Here is a 12,733-nt window from a genome sequence, read left to right on the forward strand (position 1 = left end):
AAGCAACAAGCATTTTTTAATTTTAAGTCTGACACCCCCATTTGCTGCAGCCAGGTAAGCAGCTGAATAAAACATCATATGTAGCTAATTAGCTGCAGTGTAGGGCATTCGAATCACATGGGATCCCCCTTAATCGGAGCACACAGCCTTGCACACCAGGCCACATGCTCTCAACATGGGGCATCTCCATGTTGATCAGGGCAAGAAGATTTTTCCTCCAATCCCTGGCCCAGTGGTTACAAGAGTGTGGAGGGGACTTATCATAAACTGAAAGCCTCCTTTAAGATATGATCTCTGCCCCCCCCCCATTTTAATAAATAAGCAGTACATAGTACCCCTATTCATTTACACAAACGGTCAGTTGTAAATATACACACAGACATTTTTGAAAAGTCCTTTATTAAAGAAAAAATGCCCCCAAGGGGTTTGCAGCAGTAAATCGAGTGTCAATCATGATGTATGTCACCTGCTGATCTTTAATGACCATGGGCATAATTGGTTGGTGATGTTACCACCACTGCTTCCCCTTGCATACACGGTCGGGGACTCCTGGCCATGTAAGTGAAAAGGGGCCAGTGACTGTCTGTTAAAGATTAACTCCACTTTTGTTTTTTGAAAAAAAATAAAATAAATCTCCTACGGGTGATCTATGTACAAGGACTAACAAAATTTGTTGCAGATTCCTACCTGTTTCTGTTCTGCAGAAAAAAAATTTGTTTGCGTCTTTGGATACTAATATTGAATGGGAGTGACTAATTGTTTTTATTCAGCTACTGCACTTTCAGGGTTCTAATATGATAGGTTGCAGTGCCTGCTACCCTTTAGAAGTGAATAACCCTTTCTGTCGCAGAGGATTCCTAATATCTGACTGATATCTTAGTATAGAGTTCTTCATCCAAGCAGAAAATTACATTTTTGGAGGTGTTCTATACACCAACTATGTACAGAAAGCCTCCAAGTTGCCATATTTGATATCATTTTACAGAAAATAATGCAGTTTGTATATACATAACATAGGTAGATTAACTCAAACTTACACTGTAACACATCCTTTATCAATCTTCTAGTAACAAATGGTGCAAAGTCAAACCCTGCTTTACCACCAAGAGTGGACTTTAATGCCGCGTACACATGACCAGTTTTTCTGATGGAGTTCCACTGAAACAGACTTGCCTACACATGATCACACCAAAGTCCGATAGTTTAGAACACGGTGACGTACAACACGCGTCATTTTTGATCCGTCGAAACAGCATACAGACAAACAGTTTTCCCGATAGAAATTGATTCCGTATAAAAGATTTAAAACATGTTCTATTTATAGGTCCGTCAGAATTTTCGAAAAAAAAAAGGCCCCTGAAGCCCACACATGATTGGAATATCCGATGAAATGATTCCGTCAGACTTTTTCGGCCGGAAAGTCCAACCATGTGTACAGTCATCACAAGGGAGTTTTATTTCTACATTTGTTTGTAATCTATAATTTGCAGTTAGTATTTGGTGGTTAGTCTGACAATGAAATGTCGTGAAATCAAATTGTATCACAGTATTTTATCAAATTGTTATTTAAGGGTTAACTTTGCTCTACTATTGGTTTGAGTTGTATTTATATAGGTTGTTAACATGTTATGGTTTAAACCACTGCACAGAGCAGGTAAAAATAACATTTAAACAAAAAAAAAACATTATTATCACTTTAACCGATTGCACGGCGATATACGTCAGCAGAATGGCGCAGCTGCACAAATAGGAGTACCCTTACGTTCCCTTTAAGTTGCGGGCTAGTGGGTGCACAAGTGCCTGCCGCGGTTCTCGTGGACTTGATGTCCACTGGTGGCCCGTGATCATGAGGCGGAGAAACAGAATGGGAAGATGGCTATGTAAACAAGGGATTTCCCTGTTCTGCCTAGCTACATGATAGGGATCTACTGGGAGAAGTGATCTCTGTCATGTTCTAGTGAGCCCATCCCCCCCACAGTTAGAACACACTGAGGGAACACATTTAACCCCTTGATCACCCCCCTAGTGTTTAACCCCTTCCCTACCAGTGACATTTACACAGTAATCAGTGCATTTTTCACCTGTGAAAGGAACTTTCCAATTAGAAGTTTATGCTTATTTGCATGTGTTTTTTAAGTTTTCACTGGCTACATGCTTGATATATTTTTTGAATTGTTGAATTAAATTTTCACTTTATTGTATTTATTCAGGTTGTCAGTGCTGTGGTATTCATACCCTGTTTTCGATTGTCGCTGATGGTTATCTATTTCTGTGTGGTGGATCTATTGTTGCTAGGTAGGTCTATTGTTGCTGGTGGTAGGGCATATGTTGCTGTGGGGTCAATTTTAATTGGCGGGATCTACTGTTGAGCGAGAAGTCTATTGTTGCTGGCTGCTGGAGGGTCTCTTAATGCTGGCTGCTGAGAGATCTGCTGTTGCAGCTACTGAGAGTCTATTGATGCTGGTTTTTTTTGTTGTTGTGGGAGGTCCATAGTTGCTGGGGTTGAAGTATATTGTTGTGTGGAGGATCTATTGTTGCTAGGGGGTCTATTGATGTTGGGGTGGGGTAACCAAAGCCTAAGCTCATCCTTAATAAGCAGGAGAAGCAGGACATTTATACACCCTTCCTTCCCAGACCATTTTTTAGCTTTCAGTGCTCTCACACTTTGAATGACAATTATTCAGTCATGCAACGCTGTACCCAAACAAATTTTTCATACAAATAGAGCTTTCTTTTGGTGGTATTTAATCACCACTGGGTTTTTTGATTTTTTGCGACATAAGTGAAAAAAAAACACAGTTTTTAAGTTTCTATGATAACATTTTGCAAATAAGTCATTTTTGTTTATAAATATGGGCCAAGATTTATACTGTTACATCTTTTTGGTAAAAAATAACCCAAATTAGTGGATATTATTTGGTCTCTGTGAAAGTTATAGAGTCTACAAGCTATGGTGCAAATCATTTAAAATAAAACAAAGTTGTCAATTTATAAGATTTTTCTATATAGCAAAAATCACACTCCAAAATACATTCTACTACTCTTCCTGAGTATGGAGATACCGCATGTGTGAGACTTTTACACAGCTTGGCCACATACAGAGGCCCAACATTGAAGTAGTACCTTCAGGCATTCTAGGAGCATAAATTACACATCTCATTTCATTCCTACCCATCACACTTTTGAAGATCCTTGAGCACCAGGACAGTGGAATTACCCACAAAATGACCCTATTTTGGAAAGCACCCTAACTTATATTCTCTGAGGCATGGGCTGGTGACAGGTACTTGGGTACTCTGATGGGCTGCAGAAAGGTACTTGGTTACTCTCATGGGCTGGTAACAGGTCCTTGGGTACTCTGATGGGCTGGTGACAGGTATTCGGGTAATCTGATGGCCTGGTGACAGGTTCTCGGGTACTCTGATGGCCTGTTGACAGGTAATCGGTTACTCTGATGGGCTACAGATAGGTATTTGGGTACTCTGATGGGTGCTGACAGGTACCTAAATGGGCAGTGACAGGTACTCAGATGGGCTGTGACAGGTACTCAGGTACTAATTTATTTAGATGAACTGTGACAGTTACTCGGGTACTCAGGTACTCAGGTGGACTGTGACAGGTACTCAGGTACTTGGGTACTCAGATTAACTGTGACAGGTACTTGGGTACTCAGATGGACTGTGGCAGGTACTCAGGTAATCAGACGAACTGTGACAGGTGCTTGGGTACTCATATGGGCTGTGACAGGTACTTGGGTACTCAGATGGACTGTGACAGGTACTCAGGTACTTGGGTATTCAGATTAATTGTGACAGATACTCGGGTACTGAGATATACTGTGACAGGTACTCAGGTACTCAGATGGGCTGTGACAGGTACTCGGGTACTCAGATGGGCTGTGACAGGAACTCGGGTACTCAGATGGGCTGTGACAGGTAATCAGGTACTTGGGTATTCAGATTAACTGTGACAGATCCTCGGGTACTCAGATATACTGTGACAGGTACTCAGATACTCAGATGGGCTGTGACAGGTACTCAGGTACTCGGGTACTCAGATATACTGTGACAGGTAATCAGGTACTTGGGTACTCAGATGGGCTGTGACAGGTACTTGGTTACTCAGATGGGCTGTGACAGGAACTCGGGTACTCAGATGGACTGTGACAGGTAATCAGGTACTTGGGTATTCAGATTAACTGTGACAGATCCTCGGGTACTCAGATATACTGTGACAGGTACTCAGGTACTCAGATGGGCTGTGACAGGTACTCAGGTATACTGTGACAGGTACTCAGATGGGCTGTGACAGGTACTCGGGTACTCAGATGGGCTGTGACAGGTACTCGGGTACTCAGATAGACCGTGACAGGTACTTGGGTATTCAGATTAACTGTAACAGGTACTAGGTATTCAGATATACTGTGACAGGTACTCAGGTACTCAGATGGGCTGTGACAGGTACTCAGGTACTTGGGTACTCAGATGAACTGTGACAGGTACTTTGGTACTCAGATGGACTGTGACAGGTACTCAGGTACTCAGATGAACTGTGACAGGTGCTCGGGTACTCATATGGGCTGTGACAGGTACTTGGGTACTCAGATGGACTGTGACAGGTACTCAGGTACTTGGGTATTCAGATTAACTGTGACAGGTACTGGGGTACTCAGATATACTGTGACAGGTACTCAGGTACTCGGGTACGCAGATGGGCTGTGGCAGGTACTCGGGTACTCAGATGGACTGTGACAGGTACTCAGGTACTTAGGTTCTCAGATGGGCTGTGACAGGTATTCAGGTACTCAGATGGGCTGTGACAGGTACTCAGGTACTCGGGTACGCAGATGGGCTGTGGCAGGTACTCGGGTACTCAGATGGACTGTGACAGGTACTCAGGTACTTAGGTTCTCAGATGGGCTGTGACAGGTATTCCGGTACTCAGATGGGCTGTGACAGGTACTCAGGTACTTGGGTACTCAGATGGGCTGTGACAGGTACTCAGGTACTCGGGTACGCAGATGGGCTGTGGCAGGTACTCGGGTACTCAGATGGACTGTGACAGGTACTCAGGTACTTAGGTTCTCAGATGGGCTGTGACAGGTATTCAGGTACTCAGATGGGCTGTGACAGGTACTCAGGTACTTGGGTACTCAGATGGGCTGTGACAGGTACTCAGGTACTCAGATTGGCTGTGACAGGTACTTTGATGGGTGGTGACAGGTACTCTGATGGGTGGTGACAGGTACTCTGATGGGTGGTGACAGGTCATCTTTATTAAGGGGAGTCAGTGTGGTTGGTGTGTACTGTAAGCACTAACGAGATGTTACCACAATCTCCTTCTCACACGCGATCAGTGTGTGAGGAGGAAACCCGGTAACATCTTGTTACTGTGGTTTGTTGACATTCTGTGACCAGATGTGATTGGACACAGCTGGTCACGTGGTAAAGAGGCAATTTCATTGGCTCTTTACTGTGATTGGGGTTGGGCTGTGTCAGGGTGACAAGCCCCCCCCCCAATCGCCACTTTGCGTGCGCCCTAGGGGAGTGCTCGAGTGCTGTACATGTGGGAAATACATGTGACCGGCAGTGATTGGACACAGCCGGTCACGTGGTAAAGCGCAATTTTTTATTGGTTCTTTACATGGATCTGGGATGGGCTATGTCCGAGGGACACATCTCATCCCTGATCACTGCACTGAGGGCCCCCGGGGGCCCGCAGGAGCGGCGAGAGACCGAGGACGTCATATGATGCCTGCCCAGGATGGAAGATCCCATCTGCGGATGTCATATGACTATAACCCGGTAATGAGGTGGTTAATTAGCTGCAATGTAGGGAGAGGAAAACATTGGGGGTCTGATGTTTCCATTACGGAGACCTGTTACCCGCACATGCTGTCACATAGTTGGCTTATTATCCCCCCCCCCCCCCCCCGTAAAAGAATTACAGTTACAAAAAAAATATGATTTACAAAAATGTTATTGTAATCAAATAAATAAAAATAATATATATATTTTTTAAGTATCCCGGTCCCCCTGCAAATACAGACGAATGCAAGCATGAGTAAACAGCTCAATCTCAGTATTTGCAGACGATACTAAGCTAAGCAGGCCAATAAGATCTGGACAAATTATTGGGGTGGGCAAATACATGGCAAATGAGATTTAATATAGAAAAATGTAAAATAATGCATTTAGATGGCAAAAACATAAATGCAATTGACTTACTAGGGGGAGAACCTCTGGGGGAATCTATGATGGAAAAGGACCTGGGGGTCCTAGTAGATGACAGTCTCAGCAATGGCATGCAATGCCAAACTGTTGCAAGAAAAGCCAATAGAATATTGGCATGCATTAAAAAGAGAATTAACTACAGAGATAAAGCAATAATTCTCCCACTCTACAAGTCTCTGGTCCAGTCGCACCTGGAGTATACTGTCCAGTTCTGGGCTCCAGTCCTCAGTAAAGATGTGCTGGAAATGGAGAGGGTACAGAGAGGGGCAAAAAAGCTAATAACTGGACTGGAGGACATTAGTTATGAGGAAAGATTACAAGCACTGAACTTATTCCCTCTGGAGAAGAGACGCTTGAGAGGGGATATGATTTCAATGTACAAATATCATACTGGTGACCCCACAATAGGGAAAAAACATTTCCGCGAAAGGGAATTTAAAAATACTCGCAGCCATTCACTAAAATGAGAAGAAAAGTGGTTTAAAAGGAAACTGCACAGAGGGTTCTTCACCGTAAGAACGGTAAGAATGTGGAATTCTCTTCCACAAGCAGTGGTTTCAGCAGTGAACATAGATAATTTCAAAAAACTATTAGATAGGCACCTAAACAATCATAACATACAGGGATATACAATGTAATATTGACATAAAAGTGCACATACACACACAGGTTGTTCTTGATGGACTTGTGTCTTTTTTCAACCTACCAAGTGTAGGGCCCATAAATGTATAAAAACAATGATTATCCAACTCATGTGAAATATCGTTGAAAATGTAAGAGTGAGAGCAATAATTCTAGTGCAATAATTTGTGGGTAACTCTAAATTCATAACCTGTAAAAGCTTTTTAATCGACAGGTACTCTGGTTTTTCCCCATTTCACAGTCACTGGTTTATTTAGTATCTATTTACTCAACACAACCCCTTTTTATATCATTCAACTAAAACTTGGTTTTAAGTTACGTTTATTTGTACTAAAATTTACTTTGGTGTATCTTTTCCTGAAAATATAAGTTTAATACACAGTTGCATAACCATTGTGTGACATAATAAATTGCAACTGCTAATATTATATTCTACAGGGCTTCTGTTCACATAAAATATATAATTTTGGGACTGTTAAAGTAATTTCCTAGCAAAGATGCAAATTGTAATATTAAGCAATTGTCCCTGTAGAAAGTGGCTAAATAAGAATTATGTACTTAGAGGGTTAATACATGTAGGTCATAAGTGTAAAATATTTGGAAGAATAATCCTCTTTATAAAGGTGGTGCTTCCAGCCCAGGAATCAATCGGATGAGCTGAATTTCAGCTTTCAAAGCAAATACTTGTTTTCACGGGTAAGCAATTTTAATACCCAGGTATGAGACACCTTACCAACCTAACAATATGAAAAGTCATCTTAACAGTATCAACACTATCTAGGTTAAATTTAAGAGCTTTAGAGTGATTAGCTTTATATTATAAAATACTGCCAAATTCTAACAGGACCTGTTGTGCAGCTTGGAGGGAGAACTGTGGATTGGTGAGGGTCAAGATGACATAGTCATCATAGAGACCTATGAGGTGTGAGATTTGCCTCCTACTTTAATGCCCTGTATATTTGTAAGGGCTCTAATGGATTCAGCTAATGGCTGTATCACAAAAGCAAAAATAAGTAGGAAGAGGGGACACACTTGCTTTGGATCCTTTTATTGGAAACAGTTTAAATGATAACTGGTTATAAACTGTGACAATAGGCATAGAATAGAGAACAAAAAGTGCTTTATACTGGACCTAAAAATCCAAAACATACAAGCAGGTAAGCATCAGAGAAGGTGTTTGTGTTATAGGTTTAGGTGGTGGGAGAATTGTCATTATAATAACCTCTACATTCTTAGAAGGACATGAACCCTCTAGCATTGCCACTTTGAAAACTTTTCTAAATATGGTACAAGCTTTTTTTCAAAGGTTTTATAGTATCCATTGGTAAATCCATCTACTCCAATGGATTTCTCAAAGGAGAGATGTTTACCCACTTAAGGACCGCCGCATGGCAATGTATGTCAGCAGAATGGCATGTACAGGCACAAGCACGTACATGTACGCACTTGCCTTCCAGCGGGTGGGGGATCCGTTTCACTTCAGGAGCGATCCGGGATGAGGGGATGGCCGTTGGTTTCTGGCCATCCCCTCTCAATCGCTCCTGGCGAATGAGAAGCTTCCTATAGTAAACACAGGCAGGGAGGAAGTGATGTCATTCTCCTCAGGGCGGTCTTTTTGACCGGACTACGAGGAGAACACTGAAAGTAAGTGCACCAAACACTACACTAACATGTAGGCACACATAGGCACACAAATCCCCCCCGATCCCCCCCGCGATCGCCCCCCGATCCCCTCCCCCTCCCAGTCACAGTGTCACTGATCGCAGTGATCATTTATTTACTGATCACTGCATTCAGTGTCAGTTGTGACAGTAAAAAGTGTCAGGGCAGTTAGTGTTAGGTCCAGGGTAGCCCCCTACCCCCCAATAAAGGTTTAACCCCCTGATTGCCCCTAGAGTTAACCCTTTCACCCCCTTTTGCCAGTGTCACTAAGCGATCGTTTTTCTGATCGCTGCATTAGTGTCACTGGTGCCGCTAAGTAGCTAGTTATTTTTTTAGGTTCACCGCCAGGTTTTTATAGCGCTAGGTACCCCCATATACTACCCAATAATGGTTTTAACCCTGATTGCCCCTAGTTAACCCTTTCACCAGCGATCACCGTATAAGTGTCACTGGTGACGCTGGTTAGCCAGTTAGTTATTTAGGTTCCCCGTCAGGTTTTTATATAGCGCCAGGGACTCCCATATACTACCTAATAAAAATTTGAACCCCCTGATTGCCCCTAGTTAACCCTTTCACCAGTGATCACCGTATAAGTGTTACGGGTGACTCTGGTTAGTTAGTTTGCTTTTTATAGCATCAGGGCACCCACCATTTATTACCCAATAAAGGTTTAACCCCCTGATCACCCGGCAGGTGATATCAATTAGGTTTTAGGGTCAGGGTCTATGTCGCCCCAGGCAGCGCTAGGTTAGTGCCAGTACCGCTAACACCCACACGCAAAGCATAAACCTCCCGTAGTGGTATAGAATCTGAACAGATCAATATCTGATCTGATCAGATCTATACTAGCGTCCCCAGCAGTTTAGGGTTCCAAAAAAACGCATTGTTAGCAGGATCAGCCCAGATACCTGCTAGCACCTGCGTTTTGCCACTCCACCCAGCCCACCCAAGTGCAGTATCGATCGATCACTGTCACTTACAAAACACTAAACACATAACTGCAGCATTTGCAGAGTCAGGCCTGATCCCTGCGATCGCTAACAGTTTTTTTTGGTAGCGTTTTATATTTATATCCGAAAGGCAGTGCTTGATTTTCGGGGTCCCGTACGTGGCTAGGCTCCCAAAAAGTCCCCCACATGTGGTATCCCCGTACTCAGTAGAAGCAGCAGAATTTATTTTGGGGTGTAATTTCACTTATGCCCATAGCATGTGTGAGCAATATATCATTTAGTGACAACTTTGTGCAAAAAAAAAGAAAATTGTAATATTCCTGCAACTTGTGGCAAAATATAAAATATTCCATGGACTTAACATCCCTCTCAGTAAATAGCTTGGGGTGTCTACTTTCCAAAATTGGGTCATTTGGGGGGTTTTGTGCTATTTTGGCATTTTATGACCTTCGAAACTGTGATAGGTAGTGAGGAGTGAAATCAAAAATTTGTACCCTTAGAAACCCTGAAGGCAGTGATTGGTTTTCGGGGTGCCGTACGCAGATAGACTCCCAAAAAGTCCCACATATGTGGTATCCTCGTACTCAGGAGAAGCAGCAGAATATATTTTGGGGTGCAATTCCACATATAACTATGGCATGTGTGAGCAATATATCATTTAGTGACAACTTTTTGTAAACCTTTTTTTTTTTTGTCATTATTCAATCACTTGGGACAAAAAAAAAATATTCAATGGGCTCAACATGCCCCTCAGCAATTTCCTTGGGGTTTCTACTTTCCAAAATGGGGTCATTTGGGGGTTTTGTGTTATTTTGGCATTTTATGGCCTTCGAAACTGTGATAGGTAGTGAGGAGTGAAATCAAAAATTTGCACCCTTAGAAATCCTGAAGGCAGTGATTGGTTTTCGGGGTGCCGTACGTGGCTAGACTCCCAAAAAATCCCACATATGTGGTATCCCCGTACTCAGGAGAAGCAGCAGCATATATTTTGGGGTGCAATTCCACATATAACTATGGCATGTGTGAGCAATATATCATTTAGTGACAACTTTTTGTAAACTTTTTTTTTTGTGTCATTATTCAATCACTTGGGACAAAAAAAAAATATTCAATGGGCTCAACATGCCCCTCAGCAATTTCCTTGGGGTGTCTACTTTCCATAACTTTGCATAATAAATAAGGGCATTAGCCAATGCATCCCATTGGGAAATAAATTTAAAAGAGTGAACAAAGTCCTGGATGACTTAACTCTATTGTAAAAATGCATATAAAAGCAAAGGAGAATGCCTTCACAAAAATACAAGGCTGCGGGATCATTATCAGCATTCAGACTTTACAAAGAATGCAACAAGATATGCAAGGGTACAATTAGGTCAGCTAAGATAGAGCACAAAAGACACATAGCGGAGGAGAGCAAAAAAAATCCTAAAAATTCTTTAAGTATATAAACAGTAAAAAAGGGAGGACAGACCATATTGGCCCCATAAAGAATGAGGAAGGACATCAGATTACAAAGTATGGGGAGATGGTGAAGGTATTGAATTTATTCTTCACGAGGGAATAGAGGGTCTGAGTAACCAAAACTGCAGTGTTTGTCCTCATGACACATAACAGTAAGCACCCTCATGGCTAACAGAGGACAGAATTAGAAATAGTCTTGGGAAACTTAACATTATTGTTTCCCTAAAAATGTGCGGTTTTTAGGGAAACAAGGATTGGTGATAAAGCATCAGTGGAGGAGACACCTTTTTCCCATATTAACTCTTACAGGAGAGAATTTCCCTTCCTAGAGGTAGATTTCCTCTCACTTCCTATTGTCTCCCTCCGTTTGTAAGTATGAGTTTTTTTGTAAGTCATTTGTAAGTCAGATGTTTGAAAGTAGGGGCCTGCCCTATATACTCTGCAGAAATTTGGGCCTTAGGTGTTGGTGGTACCAGAACACTGTAAGCCCTCACAGTTACTCTTGGTGGGCGCTGGAACAGGCCTTGTTGTGAAATATTATATCAAGAATTGTAATTACATGCTCCTGTTGAACAGGGTCAGAAAAATTGGGCCTTTGGTGGTGGTGTGGTGGTGTTGCCACAACACTGTACGCCCTCACAGTTACTCTTGGTGGGTGCAGGAACGGGCCCTGCTGTGAATTATTAGATCAAAAATTGTAATTATGTGCCCCTGTTGTACAGGGGCAGAAAAATTGGACTTTAGGCACTGGTGCTGGTGCCACAACACTGCAACCCCTCACAGATACTCTAGTTGAGTGCAGGAACAAGCTATAAAATATTACAGCAAAAAATTTAATTACATGCCCCTGTTGAACAGGGGCAGAAAAATTGGGCTTTAGGCACTGGTGCTGGTGCCACAACAATGCAACCCTTCACTGATACTCTAGTTGAGCGCAGGAACAAGCCCTGCTGCAAAATATTACAGCAAAAATTGTAATTACACGCCTCTGTTGAACAGGGGCAGAAAAATTGGGCTTTAGGCACTGGTGCTGGTGCCACAACACTGCAACCCCTCACAGATACTCTAGTTGAGTGCAGGAACAGGCTACAAAATATTACAGCAAAAATTGTAATTACATGCCCCTGTTGAACAGGGGCAGAAAAATTGGGCTTTAGGCACTGGTGCTGGTGCCACAACACTGCAACCCCTCACGGATACTCTAGTTAAGTGCAGGAACAAGCCCTCCTGCAAAATATTACAGCAAAAAATTCAATTACACGCCCCTGTTGAACTGGGGCAGAAAAATTGTGCTTTAGGCACTGGGGGTGGTGCCACAACACTGTTAAGTGCAGGAACAAGCTGAGCAATATTACAGCAAAAATTTTAATTACACAGCCCTGTTTAACAGGGGCAGAAAAATTGGGCCTTGGCCACTGGTGGTGGTGCCCAGAACCAAAAATGTTCTTACAAGCTATCAACATGAACATTGAGGAGGAATAGGATAGTCACTCAGCATAACAGGGTAGTCACTCAGCATAGGCAGTCTTGAAGGAATCTCACATTCATAAAAAAATTATTCTGTTACATCAGCATCAGATGCTTGGTAGCTGGTGATTCAAGACTGATTCATTTTTATGAAGATGAGCCGATCAACCGAGTTGTTGGACAGGCACACACTGTGATCGGTTACAAAGCCTCCAGCAGCACTGAATGTGCGTTCCGAAAGAATGCTGGATGCAGGACAGGCCAGTAGCTCAATTGCATATTCTGCCAGCTCTGGCCAGTGATTCATCCTCAAGACCC

This window comes from Lithobates pipiens, unplaced genomic scaffold, assembly GCF_037356315.1.
Source record: "Lithobates pipiens isolate NorthernLeopardFrog02 unplaced genomic scaffold, aLitPip1_a1.2 Scaffold_23, whole genome shotgun sequence".
Lineage (NCBI taxonomy): Eukaryota > Metazoa > Chordata > Amphibia > Anura > Ranidae > Lithobates > Lithobates pipiens.